The sequence below is a fragment of the Ischnura elegans genome, chromosome 12 (assembly GCF_921293095.1).
Source record: "Ischnura elegans chromosome 12, ioIscEleg1.1, whole genome shotgun sequence".
Lineage (NCBI taxonomy): Eukaryota > Metazoa > Arthropoda > Insecta > Odonata > Coenagrionidae > Ischnura > Ischnura elegans.
The window spans coordinates 86,453,585-86,475,632 of record NC_060257.1 but is presented as its reverse complement, the minus strand read 5'-3'; positions in this window follow the sequence as shown (position 1 = coordinate 86,475,632).

Below are 22,048 nucleotides of genomic sequence, written 5' to 3'. Positions count from 1 at the left end.
TTTGAATACGGATAGTTGGATATCCGGTCGCGTATGCTGCCATTCACAAAAGTAATCCATTTTCACCGAACGAACTTCGGGATGGGTTTTACCGGACAAGGTGTTGGCGTCTAAATTCCAGACTGTGGCACTCAGGATACGGAGGTCGGGTTTGCTAAGCCACTGTCGGTGAAATAAACCTTACTTTGTAGCTATACCGCGACAGAGGTTTTTCCAAGCTCTGCATGAAACTATTAAATGTACGCAGTTTTGCCCAGAATTGCGTTCGTACTTATTTCTTTCATAAACTGCATTGTATAATTTTATGCTCACCACCCATCATACTAATACTCTGCAGGAAATATTAGATCACGTATGATGCATGCAAAAACACTAAGAAAACCATAATATTAGAATGCAGTGGAAGAGAAGTAGTTAAGACGAGCATGAAAATAGGGAAACGAAAGTTGGAAGAGGTGTATGAATTCTGTAATTTGGGAACCAGAGTAACGAGCAATGGAAAAAAGCAAGGAAGAAATCATTAGTAGAATAACCCTGGGCGAAGAGAGCACTCCAGCAAAAGAAAGCTTAGAGCGGGAAATTTAACCATTGGCGAAAGAAGACTTTATTAATTTTGGAAATTTATCAAAACTTAAATTTAGAGTTTGCTCCTCTACCAAGTGAGGCATCGATAAGGTCAGTAGCAGAGAAATCACTGGTAGAGGCTTTTGAAACGTGGTGCTACAGAAGAATGATGAAGATCAGATGGATCGAAGGATGTGAGAGAGAATGAATACTTAGGTGTGAAAACTAGGGATGGAAGGGTCCAGGATTTTTATATTTTTATGTATGGATAATCATTTTTATAGGTTTTCAAGTTATATTTTTTAAACATCTTTACATGTTCAGGACCTAAACTGTTACGCTTGGGTTTGGAAATGAAACTAGGAAAAATCTTCGGATAAACCACTGACCAGTGGCGTAGTACAAGAATAGCATGCGACGGTGCATTCCAAGATAGAATCGGAACTCTCTCCACCCTTTGCTGCTGTTAAAATATTATTCCTGTTGGTTTTCTGAAATCTGCGACGTAGTTACTTTTGACGTGGTTATTATGCTCTGAACAAATGGTACGCAAGTGTTTTCACACATGCAGCAAAGCAAGTAGACACTTTGGGCTTGGAACTCAGCTTCCAAGACTTTCAGAGAGAAACAAACGTAGTATGTAACGCAAATGTAAAATGCATTAAAACTTCGAATTCTGAGATCTGTAAAAAAATTAGTAAAATGAGGAAGAATAAATCAGTTGGGCCAGATGGCATATCAATAGATTTACTCAAAATGGGAGGCAGTGAAATTTCAAAATATGTGAAACATTTATTCAATGCTACGATAAATAACAAAGTTCTACCCAAGGATTGGAAAAAAGCATACGTAACACCCATCTTTAAAGGAGGAGATAAGGGATTGGTTGAAAACTACAGACCGGTTAGTTTGACGTCAACAGTGTGCAAATTAATAGAAAAGATAATTGCTGATTATCTTTGGGAACTATGGGAGAGCACCGACTGGTTGTTCAATTTTCAACATGGGTATAGAAAGGGGCACTCCTGCGAAACGCAACTACTGGGTTTTTGCCAAGAAATTGCAGACTCTATGGATGAAGGGATAGAAGTGGATGCAATAATTGTCGACCTGTCAAAAGCATTCGACAAAGTAGAGCACAATCGGCTTTTAGAAAAAATGAGAAAATTACCACCTCAAACAGACAGTAGACTGTATTTTTGGGTCGAAAATTTCCTGAAGGGTCGAACGCAAAAGGTTAAAGTGGGTGAAATGTGCTCCGAAGAAGCACAAGTAACGTCGGGTGTCCCACAAGGTAGCGTCCTTGGACCGCTTTTATTCTTAATTTATATAAATGACCTCCCAAATAGCATTAACTCCCATATTAGGCTTTTCGCAGATGACTGCATCATTTACAGGAGAATAGAAAGGGAAAGCGATCGAGAAGTGCTTCAAAATGACATAAATAAAATGACAGTTTGGGTGTCAAAAAATGGAATGGACATAAACGTAAAAAAGTGTAAATTTATAACTTTTAGTAGGAAACTAAATGGACCTAGGAGAGAATATTTATATTCAGGGACGGTTATTCCAAAAAGTGACCGATGTAAATACTTAGGGGTGTATTTAATGAAAGATTTAGGGTGGGAGGCAAATGTCGAACAATTAACAAAAAAGGCGTTCAAAACGTTACATTGGGTGATGAGGAATCTTAAGGAAAGTGATCGAACTACAAAGGAGAAGGCGTATAAGACATTAATCCGGCCGATTTTAGAGTACGCGTCACTAGTGTGGGACCCGTATGAAAAGGGACAAACAGAATCCATCGAGAAGGTGCAAAGAAAGGCAGCAAGGTACGTTATGGGGAAACACAAAAAGACCGAAAGTGTCGGTAAAATGCTGAAAGAACTGGGATGGGACACACTAGAACGGAGAAGAAAAATAAATAGGCTTTGCGCACTCTTCCGCACACTGAAAGGGGAAAAGGCATGGGGGGAACTTCGGAGGAAGATTGAATACCCCAGCTATATTGGTAGGCATGATCACCAATTCAAGATGAAATGCCGGCCGCAAAGGACTAATGTAAAGAAATTCTCGTACCTTAACAGGACGATTACGGAATGGAATAGACTCCCTGCAGAACTGTTTAAGCCCTACCCTAACAACGTAAGGATTTTCAAAAAGAGGTGTAGAGGATTAATATTGGAAAATTAATATCACTGAATTTTAATACTTTCCAGTTTCATTTTGGTAATGTATTTCTCATTTGCTATATTTTTGTTTTTCTTTTTATTTTGTATAACCTGTTACCACCTGGCAAATAGCCAACTTGTAACTTGTACTATATAATATAATAATATAATTATCCTACGACGCTGAGATTCCCCCGATGATTGTTCAATCTCTTGGGAAGAGTCACACTATGTGCCAGTCGTATATTGCCTATTTTTATTTTCCACGGCTGAAATTCTCCTACGTAACCTCTGCGAGAGCTCTCAAACAAAACGGTTCATGAGTAGGACAAGAATCGCATGCGACGGCGCATTCGAAGATAGAATTGGAACTCTTTCCACCCTTATGGGGCGTTGCATTCACTGAAGCTATTATTTAAAATTTCGGATTAAGATCCGATGTCTTCCGCGACTTCGGATCTGATGTATCCGATGAAGGGCAATACGCGGATATTTGTATCCGAGGTATCCGATCCGACCATCCCTAGTGAAAAAATTAGCTCATTGGAGATTTGAGTGGAGATCTGCTTAAACCAATCTTAGGATTATTGACCGATGATGATGATAATTTAAGAACCTCAATCAATCTGCATTGATAATAAAAAATTATGCGTCCCTGCTCAACATTAATTAATCTAAACACAGGGGAGCAAATGAACTACAGATAGCTCTATTTTCACTTTCCTTCACTGATCAGTAATGGAATTGGTAAGGATAATGATAAAAAACGGGTGGGGATTAGCAAAAGTTTATTTTGATCAATCAGAAACACTCTGCCTTGAAATTTCTATAAGCAAAGCCATAAAAATTCGAAATTTTTCAACTCAACGTTGCGGCACAATGTTCACTTTCAATGGGCAAAAAAAGTAAAAATACCTTCAGTTATAACTTGATAGCCTAGATATGTAATTTAATTAAACATATTTTATATTTGCTGCAGAGAAAGTTAATATAAAGTCAGTATTCCTCAAAATAGAGAGAGATAAGCAAGCAAAATGAGAGCAATAGACTTGCCTGCAGCAAAATCCTTAACATACATAAAAATTTAGCGGACTTGTATTTGAAAGAATAAATGCAAGCCAACCCTGAGAGGCAGACAATGCAGCAAAAGCCAGCGCGTGAGGGAAAATCAAGAACAAAACGGGAAAGTTAGCTTTCCCTTGGTCCTGGTGATTAGTTTACAGTAAGCTGACACAGGAGGTGCTATTCCTACTATTTCCAGGCCGCTGTTACTTCGTTTGCAAATCCCCTTTGAACTGGCCGACACGATGACGTCACTTTGGCGGAAAATTCGTGAATTCCCTCGAAAAAAAGGCCGTCGTCGGGAAAAAGGGGAAAGGAAACTCAACTCCTTAAGATGCGATGATTTCACGTGGCATGATTTTCCATTAAAACGGATCACGATGGCTTCCTTAAATAGGCTCAAAAGGAAAGGCAAGGGAGCAATGACTGAAGTACTGTCAAGCATGTGACGGCATATATTTCATAAGGTGTCTTACCTCGTCCTAGCCAAAAATGGCAGTTAAAAATTTGTCATGGAACCTCAAAACTTGTATTATGATCAAAATTGAGAAATTGTTAGGAAATTATTAGAAATCTTAGCGTTCAAAGTTTGGGCTTTGGCCTTCTCCTGTGGTGCACTGCGAGCGACTTGGACTGATAGTCGCATAATATGCTCAGAAATCAAGACCTTCTAGTCTAGTGTAGCTTAAATGGCCAAAGCACTCGACCAGAAATCACGGGATCCTATTTTGAATCTCAGTCTAGGAAAATGAATATTATTTTAGTTTATTCAAGATTTTAAGCTATATTCTGATGCCTCAAAGTTTTTTTTTACTGTAAAAAGAAATGCTTTTACACATTAATTTTCATGCACACATGAAATTATGTTCAGAAAATCATCTAAAAGTCTTTCACAAATGAATAGTCGACTTCGTTGACTACCACTGATTTATTTCCTTGGTGCGATATGTTTCGATAGAAATATGTCGTACAAAGAAAATAAATCAGTGGAAATCAACGAAGTCGTCTTTTCATTAGTGAATATCAACTTTCACATAGTTGAGCCTGATACCATAGAACGTAAAAGTCTTTCATAATGGATCAAATCACGGCTGAATTCCGACCCACAATTAGGCAGGACACAGGGTTATAGGGGCTGAAATTAATTAAATTTCAATGCTCTCTTAGAGAAATCGTAATTAGTTCTTAGTTTAACGGAATTTGAATTGACATTTAAATAAATACATAACTAATTTAATATACTTTCGTCAAATAACGAATTGATATTTTGGAATGAACCATGGGAAGATGGAGGAAGTTAGAAGCCATAATGTGTTTAAGGAATACCCTTTAATTTTCTATGACGACCTGTATCGTTTCAACATCTAGCTTAATTGCAGCCGATAGCCTAAAGTGATGACTTAAGACTCGTGTGAAATAAATAACTGCGATATGACGCAGCTTGATTACTTCAGTGCATTACACTGGCGGTAATCAAGAGGTGGGTGAAGAAATAAGGAGTAATTGAATTCGAATCTCCCCCGATAGACTTTTCCGGGAGCCTTAATTACCGCTTAGACGATTCAATTCCCATTAAGTTCGTCTCCGACTCGTAAACAGTATTACTCGTGCGTTCAAGTCTCCACGTTGCCCGCCTAGTCTTTAAGCGATCACCAATCTCCCCCGAAGTCTGCGACTCCGCGCCTCATCTGTTACCCACTTCATTTGCGGCTGCGAGCACAGAGCCAAACGTTCAACAAACCATACAAAAGCCACAGGAACGCTATGGAGTCTGAAGGATGCGAGATGGGGCAAAAACGGTGGAAAATATTAAAGAGAACCTTTTAATAGTCGAGTGACGAGGATTACGGCACCCATTTTGAAGTCGGTTCTCTTTCGCGAAAAAAGGAAACACGAGCCGCATGAGTCAGGGGTGTAATTAAGGGGTGCTGTTTCTTCGGTGCGCTTTGATTGGATGGAAAAAGGCGGATCTTAACACAAACTCCCCTTCTCAGGGCTGACTCCCCATCATTTGCATTTTCACGTCCGTGGATAATCAGGAAGTAACGGAAGGCTTTGTGGGAGGAACGAATAAAGAAAAGGTTGAAAATTGCTGAAAAATTACACAGCAGTAAGCCTCCGGTTCCCACTAGCTTACCCCATCCCATCACATTAGCCACCTGTGACCAATCCTCCTCTCACTTATTACGGTAGTGATGGAAAACCAAATTCTATATTGAGTTCCATACGATCGTGTCATCGACGCGTTCCGCATACTGACGTCTTCCAAGCAATTATTTCCCCTCCTACACTCCAGGCGCAAAATTGGTTTCCTTCTCCCATTTACTTGTGACAAAAGCAATATTGCATTTGACCATGATTCACTCTGATCATTTAATTAAAGTATCAAGGTGTTATGAAGGACGAACCCCGCGTTTTCCTTCCATTTAACTTCTATATAAAGGGATTTTATATAACGATAAGGCATCAATGAAAATATTGAATGGAATTTATTTATACTTCGACTGATCAATTAAAAATAAATTGAAATCAAACCAGAAATACTAAATAGGATTACTATTTCAGCATAAAGAAGACGTGTTATAGATATTGGGACAGTAAAGGTCTCTTGCTCTAGCAATAAGAATCGAATATCATGGAACTACTTCTTCAATGACCAAAAAACCTACGTCGGTCCTTCCACATATATTTTAAACTAGCTGACCCGGTGAAATTCGTACCGCCTAACATTCAATGAACTTATAGTTTAGTTGCACCATTTATAAATAAAGAGCGGCTGTATCGTTTTAATCATATTTGATTTATTATAAATTAAATGAGAAAATATTGATGAAATAAAAATTATACGCATTCAGTTGTTGGCTATTTGTGTTATTTACCGTAAAAAAATGTTTTAGGTCTAAGTCCGTAGCGTAAACTTGGCTCGTTCACGGGGCAGGTTAACGGAACGCTAGACCGACGCTTGACTGATGCTCAAAATAGTGAAAAAAAAGCCCCTATGAATCAGCATTCGTATCAAATGACTTTAGGCGCGCCAGTTATAGTATCTCTGTTTGGAAAAAATGCACTGCGTAAACGCACCACGGTGTGCCCTACACATTCGGGTTTAATGTCTTGCGTCAAGCGCCTTCTGAGAAACAACAGTTTTTGTTTTCTTATCAGGCGCAAGATAAAGCGAATGAAGCTAAATAAAAGTAGCGAAGCGAAGCGAAGCAGGGACGCAGCGAGGGGGGTTTGTGGGGGTTAAAACCTCCCCAAAACTCAGAGAATCTTTTTATAAAACATTTGGTTATTAATATTAGGGGGACGGATGAGTCACAAAATATTCAACTGTTCACGAAGCCGCAAAACCTACCATTTTGAACCTTTTATCCTAAAAAATGTCTGGGGAGGGCCCCCACACCTCTCGCTTACCTTGGCGAGTTTTCTATGCCCTACAGACCCGCCAGTATTAGCTGCGCCTATCCTTAATTCCTAGCTGCGCCCTTGAAGCGAAGGAAGAAATACAGCGGATGGTTACTGACTCGTAAACATACCACATATTATTTACCATTAGAAAATCATGGGTTTTCACTAACACATGAGAAAAAACATCACAAAAACTGAAAGACTGACCATGCGATTTGTTAATCGTTATCACGAATTGGAAATTGAATACGTTTTAAGCTCAAAAGGGCATATAAGTTGGGATCATGGAATCTTCGGATTGAGAACTTCCTCATCTTTGAATTTTCCTTTGAGTATAGTGGCGTGAATCACTTTCATTGTCAGTTTTTTAATAACCAAACACGTTCCGTTGGATAGTTTTGGTTGGTTTAGGTTTCGAAAGATGGACACAGAGCCTACCTTTTGCTGTAAATCGTGCCGTGGTAAGCCAGATGCGTCCAAGGACTTTAAATATTCAGATAGATAGTTGGTGACTTCGTCTTCGTTTATTACAAAGTTGAAAGATTTGAATTCATGCAGAGTACACGGACATTACTGGTAATCAACAATTGCTTGGAGATTTGTTTACACACACGGTAGTTATGTGTTTTTTGACAACTCAATTCGAGCTGAGCTTACCTCTAATTCAATTATTTTAATACTGTTTTAATATTACTTTAATAAATTTTTAACATGTTTGAGCACTTAATTTTTTTTAAATATTGTTAAAAAGACCAGTCAATACATTAGTAAAAACGAAAATAAATCTTATTTTTTTGACCGTCTTAACAATCAACTCCTAAAAACATATCTCTAAGATAAAGTTGAATTTTTTGTGTGAACTTTTGTTATTTTTTAATGTCCTATATGTTATCCGGGGCTAAGACGAATCCAAAGAGCCTAATGTCACTAAAATTGGTGCAGCCGTTTTCGAGTTATAAGTGTTCTAGCTAACACGATTTTCGACTTTCTTTTATATATATAGATTATACATTGTGACAAGAAATATGGCTGCTATTAGCAACTCTCCGTTGCAATCATGTTTAACTTCTTATTTTCATAATTAAGATACATATTAAGTACTGAGGAGCAGTGGCGGATCTATAGGAGGGGCGAAGAGGGCTATAGCCCCGCTTGGGTATCCAATACACTAGACAGAATGGTAATTCTGTTCTTCGGACCCCCACCACTATTGGGACTACCCCACTACCACTTAGCCTCCCCTTTTCCCTATCATGGATGTGGTACTGCTGAGTAGTATAGAAATTTCTATGTTATCGAAGCCTTAATAGAGCCACTTTCTGGCAATGCAATTCGCTTATAATTACCACCGCAAAAATAACCCCAAAAATTTAAATCAATATACTTTCCATCCATCAAACAACCAGTTAAAAATGAGGCACTCAGTTAGATCGCAAAGTTGATAATTCTTTATCCTTTTTTCTCGGGAACCATATAAAAAATCTACCTTATGAACTCAAATCTTAGTACGCTTTCTGCATGAAAAATCAATCGAATTCAACTTCTAGTCAATGAAAAAATGACAAAAACTTCCTCATATTCTGAAGCAAAACTTTGAGCTACGATTATGCACTGGAAAAATGAATATAAAATGAGATTTCCTCCTGACTGAAGGCTTATTTGAAGTCGAGAAGGCGCCGGATGATACCAGACTGGCAAAAAGTTCTATAAAAAGGGAGGGAGCTACGATTCAATACGAATCAATAGCCTTCATGAATTCGAAACCGTAATGGAAAATCTGCCTGTAAAACGCTTACGGCTGACTGCAGAGGAGTGTACGATGAGGCAAAAAGGGTGCCGTCTGCCGAAATTATAGATGATGACATGGGAAGAGATGGAAATCGCCGCCCATTAAAAAAATCTCGGGAACCAAATTCAATGCGTGAATCACTTTTTTCGAGTCTGAATCACGCTCAGAAACAGACGGATAGACTGCGGGCGATATACCTCGAGGTGCTACGGACGGGCGAGCAAAAAGCGAGCTGTTGATCTCTTATTTTCACTCCGCAGCTCTGAAGCCCGTGAGCGTTTCTCACACTTGGGACTATTTTCATTCACTAAAAATAAAGAAAGAAATTAATTAGAAGAGTGAGAGAAAAATTGTGAGTTTGAAGGCTTAAAAGAAATTTCTATTGTTTTTTTTTCGTCTAAAAAAAATCAGCCGTAACTGAATTTGATTATTATTAATATTATTATTGTTTATTTTTCCACAAGATTTACTTGGAGGTCTGCCAGTGCCGGGCCTTGCAAAGACACTGCCTCAAGTTACAATTCATTTAGAAACAATATAACTGTTCTACATGTATCCAGTATTACAGATTTTTGAATGTTATACATTGTATTTCTTTTAATTTTTAGTTGTTCAATTCCAAATTTCAGTGATGAATGTGCTATTCCTTTGATGATATTACTATGGGGCTGATGGTGACCACGTCCTGTTTCCAGATATTTGTTTTATTTGCCTTGCGAGGTCTTTATATTTTTGTTTCTTTCCCTCGTATTTCTTCTTAAGGCTCTGGTCAGCTGGAACTGCTATTTCTATTATAAAGGTCTGCTTTTTTTTTTTTAATCCAGATTATGTCCGGTCTGCTATGCTGAACAGGTTTGTCTGTGTAAATTGTGTTGTCCCAGTATAATTTGTAATTTTCATTTTCCAGAACTGTAGTAGGGGTGAACAGGTAATATGGTTCATGATCCAATTTTAATCCAGTAACATATGCTATTTCTAAATAAATAATTTTGCATAGATTATTGTGTCTTTTGGTGTATTCATTACCAACTAGATTCGTACATTCGCTAATTACGTGCTCTATTGTCTCACTCTTTGCATTACATTTACGGCATGGGTCATTTAATATGCTTCCGTCTTTGATTATTTATTATTATTATTAATTGAAAAACTGTTACAAGGTGGCCACGTGGTCGGGCATTAAAATATATAATGTCAAAAATACAAAATGGAAAATGCTAAATATAATTATCCCTCAAGTTTAATATTTTTTTCAGTATCGTCATACAAATCCGATTATTCATTAGGAGGGGTTCGAATATTGTATTTAATATTCGGGTAAACTATTGCAGTCTTCTTTTCTCCGATGTAAAATGGAAAATTTAAGCGTATTTGAGAGCTGTAGTGGGGGTTCTATGTAAATTTATAATTCCTTCCTTGTCGAATAAATATGACCTTTTAACCAGTCTGATAGGTCCTTGGTTGCAGGATCAGCTATGTCTGTTTATACATTAAATTCTTGTTTCTGTCTTCATTGAATCTAATGATATCCATATCAAAATTCTGACATCTTTGTTACACTAATTTGACCCTAAATTAAAAAATGCATGAAACTTGTGTCTAACACCTCTGGACTATCAATGAATCCCACATTGTACTTATCTTTCCTTCCACGGGTCATATACTTTTAATTTTATTTGCGTAGTTATTAATTTGGACCTTAAGAGCAAATCGATTCCCGCTTCAATAACCTTAGCAGCAAAATCGATTGATTCGGCATTCACTGAGCAAAAATTCATGTTGGATGAAGATAAACAACCTTTGCCAATTTTCAAAGTACTTTTTGACGTATTTCGACGCTAATGCGTGAGTTTAGGTACTCGATAATGACGACTCAGGGCTGAAAAGCGTCAAAACATTTTGTGAAATCTTTCAAGGGTTGGTTATTTTAACTCGGCCTGAATTAATTCATGATCTTTAAAGACCCAAATTAATAAATACGCGCATGGAATTTTATGTTTACGACGCGTGGGAGAGAAAATAAGTAAAATGCAGGATTGGTTGAAGAGGTGGGAGACGCCAGTTTCGTATATTTTTTACTTTTTGGTCAAATTAGTGTAACAGAGATGTTAGAATTTTGGGCTGGAGGTCGTTAGTCGATGAAGAGAGGAGCACGAATTAAAGGTATCCGTAAATCAATAGACTATTATTTTTATTTATTTATTTATTTATATCCATAACCCGCGAAAACAGCATAATGAGGCCTTTACATCGGGAGTTTATACAATCAAAAGCAGACAACCACATGCACTTCAAAACATTGGTGATCTTGCATCCAATGGCCTATCAGACAGGTTAAAAGTTCCTAGTTCTTAGGCGATGGAGACTCATAATTTTAAGGAAGAGACTCCAATGCAGCTCTCAAATTCGCTTACATTTTCCTTTCCTCATAGGAGAATAGAAGACTGAAATAATTTGCAAGAGGAAATGATGGATAAAAAAGTACAATGATTTTAAAAAAATCTTCATTCCCCTAAATAGCCTTCATGCTAAGTCGACTACCTCCATTGTGGAATCTCCCAAAGTCGGAAAAGGAAAGCCAAATCCAGAGATAGGAGTGGAATTCGAGGGGGATCAGACCAGGACCAAAAGCAGCGTTTCTTCACATTTTCGAGCCATTGGGATAAAAAAAGGAGAAAAATCCCTTTCTTTTCTTCTTCTCATTCCTCCCCTCTTCACGGACTCCCAACACAACACACCCCCATCCTCCCCCGCGTAACCTCTCACCCCGTCCTACCCCACTCTCCGCTTAAACACAGGCCATCATCACCCCCCTCTCCCCCGCCTGGTGAGCGGAGGGGAGGAAAATGGGAAGATTGGAAAGTAACGGGGCACCTGCTTGCTCCCTTATCTCGTGCCTCGATCCAATAACTGCGCTGCCTTTGCACACTCTCCCGCGCTCCAACACGCATGAGGAGCGCTGAGCCATCCCAGCTTCACTCAGGCAAAGACTGCGTCGACGTAAGGGGTATGCACAAACTAATCACTCATTATATTTTGTTACTCGAGTAAAAAAATGATCTACATCTACATAATACCCCGCAAGCCTCCTAAAAGGCGTGTGGCACGGGGTGTTAGGACACCAGCCATTTATTTTATTTGATTTAATTTTGTTTTGTTCTCAAAAACCCGGATATAGATCTTATTGGCCATTTTATACTGGGGTATTCAACACAAGTAACGAGTAAACGTACACGAGCAACCATTCCCTGGACCGGGGAAACCTACCCAGGCGGGACTCGAGCCCGCCACCTCTTGATTGTCAGGCAAGGACGTTACCCCGCCGCCACCGAGGCCGGCAAAACTTAAATTTACATATCTTACAAAAATTTACAAATAAAAAGGAAGCGCTCTAAGGAAATTAGGACTAGCACTTATTGAAATCTTTTATTCCGTTCGGCAAAACATCTCTCTTAATTTATCGCTTCTGTTGGGCCTGGAAATATAGTGCGGCTCTAATATCATGTTCTCCGCATCGCTCTTAAAGATATCCATTCTCAATTGTTCAAGCAATCTAAGCCTAGCGCGCAGACTCCGAGTCTCCAGCGGCTCCCAGCCTAATTTGCTCAGCATGTGGGTAACGCTGTATGTACGCCCGAAGCGGTTTTTGACGAACCGCGCACCCTTCCTTTGTATTTTGTGCAGTTCGCGGATTAAGTCCTTCTGCACCGGATCCCCAATGCTCGTTACATATTCAAGGTAATATATAAGTAACAAACTCAAATTTAATGGTTGCAGTGAAATATTACTGTCGCAGGGTTTCGACATATTGGATTCATTGATTTTTCATGAGTGGAGCTATTAGAGTGAAATGTGAATAAGCGTAGCACATTTTTGCCTTATTTTTAATATTGTATTGGTTACTACACGTCCCTAACGTTAGTAGAAATGATAAAATGCATGTTTTCTCAATACATTAAATTATTAAGATTCTTTTATTTCCCTTGGAATTATTTGTAATCATACATTACACGTTTAATTTTTCTTAAAATAAGTATACCAATGCAATTAATACCAAGGTTGGGTCACATTTCCAAGTTCTCAGGCGCCACAGAGAAAAACACTAAATACCTGAAACTCATTGAAGGAATGAACAGGCGTTTTGAATAATTCACGCGTCTGAAACCAGGTAACAAATATATTCGGCTGATTATTTCATGCCACCTTTTGTCGGTGGGCTAAGCAACCAGTGAAGTCTTACTGCGTCCCCGGACTGATTAGGACACATTCCACATCCTAAAGATGGTCGCCAAGTGAACCGAAAAACAATTTTGGGAGATATTAATTCCGATTCTTTTATATCATGAGTAGGTACTTTGATGTCTTGAAGTGGCTAACTTTTAGGCCTCAAAGGAACTACTTCCTGGGGTATTTTCTGTTTTCCCTCCTTTCTACTAAAATGACGGAATACCTCTACTCTTCACCCTCAGAACTACTGTTTCCGTCAGAAGAACCCGGGCAGACCTAAACCTTTTCCACTTAGCCCAAGCCCGTACCAACCAGTAACTAAATTCCTTCCTGATTATAGAATCCTAGTTTCGGAATAGGGTAGCTCCCTTCATTAAAGAAAACGCAAGGCATTGATTGCGATTCAGTGCCCACCATTAGTGTATTCATAATAAACAAATTATTTGGTTTTAGAAACCCCAGTTTAGACGAATGTTAATGGTCAATTTTAACCGCATTTGAAAAAGGCCAGATTGGCGCCCATGCGATGCCACTCCACGTGACGTCACAGGGATCTAGTATCTATACGTTTTACATCGTCTGGGATTACCAATGCATGCATGGGGCACATATCTCAGGGAAATATGTCTAAATAATCACCTATGAAAACTTACTAATGTCAGAAAGTTTCCTTCTTTTGATAAGGTATTAATAATCCTTAATTAAGCCAAGCGCTACCTGGTAGCAGGGTACTCTGCTACCTGCTAGCAGCCTGCGTCGTATCAGCGCTCAAAGCCTCACCCCAAGGTCACCTCACACGGTGATAGCGGGAACCAAAATGACGTCATACGGGGTTTTCCCAGCATTCATACTTAGCCGTCGCGTTTTCGCGTGCTTGAAATTTTTCACTTTTCAATGAATCGCGAAGAATAGATATCGTCATTAAAGAATCTACAAGCGTAAAATACGTACTCCAGGAGTAATAATCTTTCGATTTAGGCAATAAAAAAATAATAGGAAACCGCCCTATTCATTACCCTTCACAATAAAATGTTTATACGCCCTAAGATCTTTTAAGAGGAAATGGTACGAGTACGAATTTTTAAAAATCGTAGCACTATTGTTTTGAACGATGTAAAAATCGCTGCGTTGAAATTTTTTTTATTTATTTATTATTTTTTTCAATTTCTATTGTTTTCATGTTATTTAAATAGTCAAATTGGGATAAATTGTCTGATTTAAATGCGTGATTTTAAACCTCGAGCGGCCGCGCTGGCGCATAAAGTACGCTAATCTTTGAAAACCAAATATTTCCACATTGTACGTACTATCGTTTTCAAAAGTATATAGACACCCAGGAGTCCCACTTAACTGATGTGGCCGGTTCGGTGAAAACTTTTGAAGTTGGCACATTAAGCGACCTCCATCCCTCACTCGCATGCCGCCAAGAGCCGACGAGGACGGAGGCGGACACGACCTAGCCATCGAAGCTGGAGTAAAACTCCAGGAGCATAAGCCCAATTGGAATTAAAATTAGCGTATGGAATGTACTGTGGTAACTCACTTCCTCACCTGCGCTGGGCCGTCGGAGTGTTTTCTTGCGGGCTCTGTGGCGAGGTTTTTCCTATATTTAGATTCAAATTTCCACTCCCCGTTTCTTCCTTACGAATACGCGGCTCCGAAGGAATTACACTCAACAGAGATTTGACAGCAATTCGCCGAAAAGACACTAAGATACAACTCTCACCTCCCCTGATCATTTCTTCTCCGAGAATGAATCCGTATACAAATGTGTTAACATAGATAACAATTCAGTACTAACTTTTTCTTTATTCATCTGCATAGATCATGTTGATGATCAGGATGTCTCTTTTAAAAAGTGAAAAACTTATGATAATCTCGGACTCGAACTCAACAGGACGATTACTGAATGGAATAGACTCCCTGCAGAACTGTTTAAGCCCGACCCTAACAACGTAAGGATTTTTGAAGAAGTGTAAAGGATTTATATTGGAAAATTAATATCATTGCATTTTAAATATTCACTATCTAGTTTCATTTTGGTGATGTATTTTCCATTTAATATATTTTTGTTTTTTTATGTTATATAAACTGTTACCACCTGGCAAATAGCCAACTTGTAACTTGTGCAGTATAAATAAATAAATGTAAAGATATCAGGCACCCCCGCTCGAGGTTTAAATACATGGTAGCAAATTAAATGTTGACATAAAAATAGAAAAACCACGGTTTACTAATGTAAAATTAAAAGAAAAGTAAATATTGCTTAGGATCGTGGGCAAAAGGATCAAGACAAATACAAAAACTATCAACTTCAAGTTATACGAAGAAAATTATTGGTTAGAAGGTGATCAAAATGCGAGAGAAATGTACTGCAATCCACCACTTCAATTACACTGTGTTTGTTATGCACAATGAATACAATTCATATCTTTCATCTAGAGTTCAACATGTTGCTTCCTGTTCGTGAAAGTTCACTAGATATTAGTCGGTACAAATTGCTTTTCTCAGGAACCGCTTATTCCATCGATGTTAGATTGTTGAAAAAAAATTATTACTAGCTTACTTCATTTTCGCTTTGTAATACATACTTAATGTGACGCGGAATCAAACATTTGGGCCAAGGAGATGAGTTTGCCACATTGAGAGAATGAAAACAGCACAACCGACAATCATTAAATCATAAACAAGACGTTTTATTCTCACCATAGCTACCGACCTTCACTCAACTGCTAATCATATCCCATCTAATACCCACCCATTCAACTATCCCCGCCTTGAAGATTAAATACCTATTTCATACCCGCTTCCTACGCCATTTTTTCATACATTATCCACATAATTGTTGTTTTTAGACGCCAAAGAAGACGTACGTATATGACTTGATGGAGGGGAAAATTCACATTTGAAATTTCAACCGCAGCGTTTATCGACTTCTACCGCTTCCTTAGCCTTCAAACGTAACGATGGGATTGTTGCCCACCATTATAGGCTGTTACATGTGCGATACGAAGAAAACGAGAGGCATAACTCGTAGTGGAAATATAAACGAGAAATTCGAAGCTAAATCGAACATATTATAAATTAAGTAATCAAGTAGAAAATAATTTCCTTGATTACCTTCAACGCTGTGAATTGTAAATAAGGAAAATTTTATGGTGCAACAAAATATTGAGATGCATTTATTCAGTTTAAATCTACACATTAAACGAAAAAAAATGTACAACCTAAGTTTAAGCTATTACCTATGGACTTCATGTATCTGTTAATTAAGGTAACAGTAATAATTTTGCGAACGATAGGCAGAAATATTAGGTTTTAGATGCCCCTACGACGAAGAATTTCTTATAATCAGATAAATTATTTTATTTTGAAATATAGTTGTTAAAAGAAGAAAGTTGTCATGCGTAGATCGCAAGAATATAGCCGCAGTGATCAGGGAATAATATTTTGACTATATATATATATTGAACAGTTAAATACGGGGATCATTTGAATTTGATAAATAATTAGCCTCCCCCGTGAAGTTAGAATTAATACCACCAAGAGAACTGCATTTTTAAACGCCAGAAAACGGCGAAATTTCATATGAAATAGTATATTACAAATAGTCAATTGTTGCAATTTTGACTTATTTTATTGTAGAACCTAAAAATGAGTAGTTTTCGTTCGAAAAATTTCTCAGTGAAGCAAATTCCAAAAACTACAATTTTAAATAAAAAAAATTACTATCTTCGTCTTTCATTCTTTTCTTCATCCTTATCTATTCTTCGTCAGTTTGTCTACGTTATTTATTTTTAATTTGGCGTTGGTATAAATTCTGACAACCTCTAAAATCATGTTCGAAAAAAAATTCAAGTATCTACATATTTGGGCCAGCTTTGCGCGATTTTGCTCAACTGTACGCCGGCGTGATATGCTTCACGCATAATAACATTACGCAAATTTTCACGATTAAAATCCTTCAACACACTTCTCCCCCTCAACTGACTTTGCCAGCCTCGGTGTAGGCCGGGTAAAGTCCTCACGTGCCGAAACCGAGGTCGTGGGTTCGAGTCCTGCCTTGGTAAAATTCATTACCTCGTGCGTGTATGTGTGTCGTTGTTCAGGTTGTGATATGTCAGAGTGGGCTCTTCAGTCCTACCTAACTGCGAAAGTTTAAATTCACACCAATTTCTCGTGCAAACACATTTGAGGTGATTCACACCAATTGCAGCATCCATTTGATAACTATTCAAAAGATATTACGATGTCTATGAACTTTGTGGAGATCCATTATGATATATGAAGAGAAACACTTCGCACTTTCCATATAAAAATTTATTAAACTACAGTCAAACATGTCGACTGTAGTTTATAAATTTTTACGTGGAAAGTGCAAAGTGTTTCACTTCATATCTCAACTTTTAACATGATTATTACGAAATTGATTGTTCGAGGCGTAACTTGGTGAAAGCGATTCATTATTAAAATTAAAAATAAGAACTCTGTGCTTTCACATTATTATTTATTCACACATTGTTTTACACAATATTTATTCACACTAATATTTATTTACCTGGGATGACGTCTAACGTTGAAACCATGGTCGTAAATGTGTGAATAAGTATTAATGTGAAATCACAAAGTTCTTTCTAATTTTAATGATTATTTCGACAAAACGTAATTTGTGTCAGTTTTTTACCACAAAAAATTTACATGCAAGTAGTAATGAACGTTTTACCCGTCATACAAAAATATTTATGAGAAAATTGTCTATGAAACGCCGTGCCTTGTTTAACTTCATTTATTTAATTTATTTAACATATCTTGTTATTTAGGTTTACATTTTATTAATTTTTATTTCAGAGCATTTTTTCCTAAATAATTTTTAGATTGTTCATTTTTTGTTTAAAAAGAGGTTGCTAAGTTATTGTTGATAAAAGAAGGGCATTGCTAAGTAAAATGTTTAAGAGAGAAGACGCCAATAAAGAGGGCAATGCCAAATTTAATAGTTTCGAGGAGTTTTAATATATTGAGGGATCACAAAATCACAACATATAAGGAATTATGACTTTAATGAACGACTTATAGAAAGAATAGCGTGGAAGATTTATTTTCAATTCATGTACGTCCATAAAAAACTAGAAGAGCATATTTTTTTAATTTTCGCAAGAATTACTCAATTTTAAAAATATATTTTTAATTAATTTATATATAATTTTTCCCTTTTCGCTGGCCGTTCTTCCCAATTACCCCGCCATTGTTTCCGAAAGACAGAGACAGCCCGACTCGTCCTTCGCTCAAGGTTATACGTACCGTCGCACACACAATGCGCTGGGATGTGTGTGTGTGTGGAGGGGGGTGGGTGGGGGTTAGATTTTCTGGGCGGGGATTTAGTATGATCCCGGGGTCGCATAAGGGCGGGGGTTGAGATAACGGTTTGGGAAAGGCAGCGAAAGAGGTCACGTGCACAAGGAACTCACTTTCAGCGTTCGATTGGAGTTATTTTTTTTCGTTATTGTGGGAAATCAGAAATTGGGGCTCGATTTCACTCTCGAGCGCTCTCCTCTTGGGAACGCTCAAACAACAATGGTGGGGTGGGTTTTGCACCTTTAGGGACCCACAATAGAAGTTGTCTACGCCAGCATTTTACATGTAAAATGGCACTCTCGGCATTTATTTATTTAGATCTATTTTCACATACAGCTGTTAATCCCTAGTTTAGGTAAAAAAATAGGAAAGCATGAAAAAAAAACGAAATATTACAACGATATGAAAACTAACAAAGAATAAACTACAGGTTAGTTAATACATTCAATAAGCTGATGAATCGGATAGAGCTTGCTCGGTGAAATTATTGCAAGAAAAATATAAAGGTTCAATGTTGGAAGGGAGTGAGGTCAGAAGGGATATTATGGATGAATGGCAAGGCATCAGGAGATTGTGCATGAAGGTAGATATTTCAGAGAAAAAAAACACGGCTAGCTTAGTACTGACGTCCCTGTTTATTTGTATCTGGTAGGGAAAGGAGGTTTTTTGAGGCCTCACAGGGGATATATTTTTTACATCCAATAAACTCATCGGATAATTGAGATTTCGTCGTTACATAAAAGTAGTTATTCCAGGAAGTCACCAAAATTTTCAGCCAGGAATATTATTTATCGCAATATTTTTATTATAGTATTCTACCGATTAAGGTAAGTTTCCATGGAGTACTAAAGAAATAATCTGGGAGCTTCCCTTTCCTTCCAGCACTGCCTTATTCAATTCAATGTAACGCCTACTCCCTTTCAATCTATCTAAAAATCCTATTCTTATCTTTCCCCTCCCTCGTTTCCCTAACATTCTACCCTCTAACGTGATTTCCAACATCCCCTTCCCGGCATGAACTCCTCCCATCCATATATTCTGTCTCCTCCGTATCTCATCTAAAAGCTGCCTCTCTTCGCCAACCATATCCAGAATTTCGTTGTTCCTTTTCCTCTCCATTCTTTTAAAATAATGACTTCGAAAAACAGCTTGTATAAAGTACTATGCGTAGTATGTATCGTGCGATAATAAATTCGGTAGACATATTGCAACGTGCTATTTTTTGTAAATTTACATAGGACGTCTAGAATTTAAATAAAGACTCGGACCGTGTGAGTTAACAATCTTGGCCAACTAAAAATAGGATGATCAAAACCTCTGAATATGCAAAGAGTAATTACATGCGTTACTCGTGACACTCGTGTCGCAAATGCCAACTGAAGAATCCCACTCCTCGAAAGGTAGTGCATTTTAATCAACCCAAACTCGAAATGGACCGAGGCGTGTCGGAAAGATATAAACAGATTACGCGGAATTTTGAATGCACAATTTTCAAAAGGAACCGGTTGCTAAATTAGCGTCGCTGGACTTTTTCGTTGCATAATTTTAAGGCGGCGATATCGGAGTGGCGATAAATGCCTTCGAAAAATAACTCCGGGTCGCTTGTCAAGAGGATGCGATAAATGGAAGGGACGGATGACGTGAAGTGTGTCGGTGCATGAGGTAAGCTGTCTTCTCGCGTGCATTCTCGACGAGACAGGTTCAATGAGATAACACCTGGTTTTTAAGCGCCCCAATCGTCCGTACAACTTCATTCGACTTGGAATGAAAAAGTTATCGCATCTCAGAAATATATGTTATGGAATTCATTACAATAATGATTATGCTAAAATAAGAAATGAATACATTTCCATTAATTAGAGGTGGGACATAAAATACGTCACGGGTTACTGTGATTTTTTTTAACCCCTCCTTAGCAACCGTATAATTTTTACCAATAATTCGCCATCATAATAAATAAAGCTGTCTTAGAAAAGGAAAGTTGCGGGTCAGAAATGTTTCTCCAGTCACTAAAAAGATTTATTTTTAAAATTGAAATATTGGGAAAAATCAAGGCTCCAATATGAAAATCCACTCCAAAGAACAGAATTTACGCTAATTTAAAGGCGTAGAACTATCTTAACCTGGAGTTACAATAACTCATCATCTATTGAGGGAAAACCTATCCACATTATTGCGGGTCACGGACCCGTAAAAGATGATTTGAGTAAATGATTCTTGAGATGTGCAAGACAAACTCAAAATGGGGGGACACTTTCCCGTTTAAGACCTTAGTCATTCTACAATGCAACAGAATGGAATCCTCACGAGTTAAGCTCAAACAATCCGATTACAGCGCATCCCTGCCATATGAAGGAATGATAGAGATTCATAACAGCTAATTTTTTTACATCAAAGTTCATTGAAAAATCAATTAAACAAAAATTTACTTATGATCTCTGCATTCTCTTCGGGTTTTCACCGCGTCCGTTGGGTTTTCGTGACAACAGTTTCGCTGACGTTGCAGTCACTGTCTTCAGGTCGAAGGTGAGGTAACTCGGAAAAATTTCCTCCTTATATAGGAATCTTCATCCCGCTGCTGCTCTCTCATTGGTCGTTGGTTGTCCATCTCCCATTGTTGGTCTCCCATCGGTTGGTGGTCGGAAAATCCTTTTCCATGCGATATGCAGGCGGTAGCCTTGATCCCTGTTGAAATTCGCCCGCGACCTGAAGACGCTGACTGCGATGTCAGCGAAACTGTTGTCACCAAAACCCAACGGACGCGGTGAAAACCCGAAGAGAATGCAGAGATCATACGATCAACGCCGCGAAAATCTTCGAACCTACAACAATTTACTAATATTTTTTTTGGTCCACGATAAAAATGCTTTTTATAAAAAAATTAAATTTATTCTCTATTCTTAATCATTGGATGTAAATTTTATTTGCGTGAAATGGAAACAAAAATTGTTCTGAAATGCGAATGACTGTTCAGGGGATAGTTTGGTGGAAATGTTGAACAAATTTAATTTCAGTGGAAATTAGAAAGTCAAAGAATTCCATCATGAAAGTTCTGAGAGGTTCCCTTGACTACAAAGCAGACTGACGCTCAGTCTGTTGGAATCAAACCTACAAAACCTTAGCCCGAGATTCAAACCCAGATCCCTTTGCTAAGCAGCCTATAACCTGTACACATTTAACCAACACACTCTCCCATGTGGTACACGCAAACCAATGCTTAAAAACCCGGACTTGAATTATTCGACCGGGCTGTTCAAACCTAACTTGATCCCGGATTAGAAGACTAAGTATTTTGTAACTTTCATCTGAGGCATTTCTCTCACGGCATTCCTATTATTCAGGTATTCACGGTATTCTATCGAAGAATAAAAAAAACACTCACCCGCTGGAATTGAAGGGGAGGAAGAATTAACAAATTGCAGTGTATATACACGAGGAAAGACACAAAACCTGAGCGTAAATCCACCCCAGCCAG